Raw genomic sequence first — 212 nt, 5'->3', positions numbered from 1 at the left:
TGATATATAACATAAGGCAGTTGTGGCCTAATGGATAGAGAGTTGGACTTGTAACCTGAAGGTTGTGGGTTTGAGTCTCAGATCCGGCAGGGATTGTAGGTGGGGGAGTGAATAACCAACACTCTCTCCATTCTCAATACCACGACTGAGGTGAGACCCTTGAGCAAGGCACCGAACCCCCAACTGCTCCCCGGGTGTTGCAGCATGCTGTG

This window comes from Barbus barbus (genome assembly GCF_936440315.1).
Source record: "Barbus barbus genome assembly, chromosome: 2".
Taxonomy (NCBI): Eukaryota; Metazoa; Chordata; class Actinopteri; order Cypriniformes; family Cyprinidae; genus Barbus; species Barbus barbus.
This window is presented reverse-complemented; position numbering follows the sequence as displayed.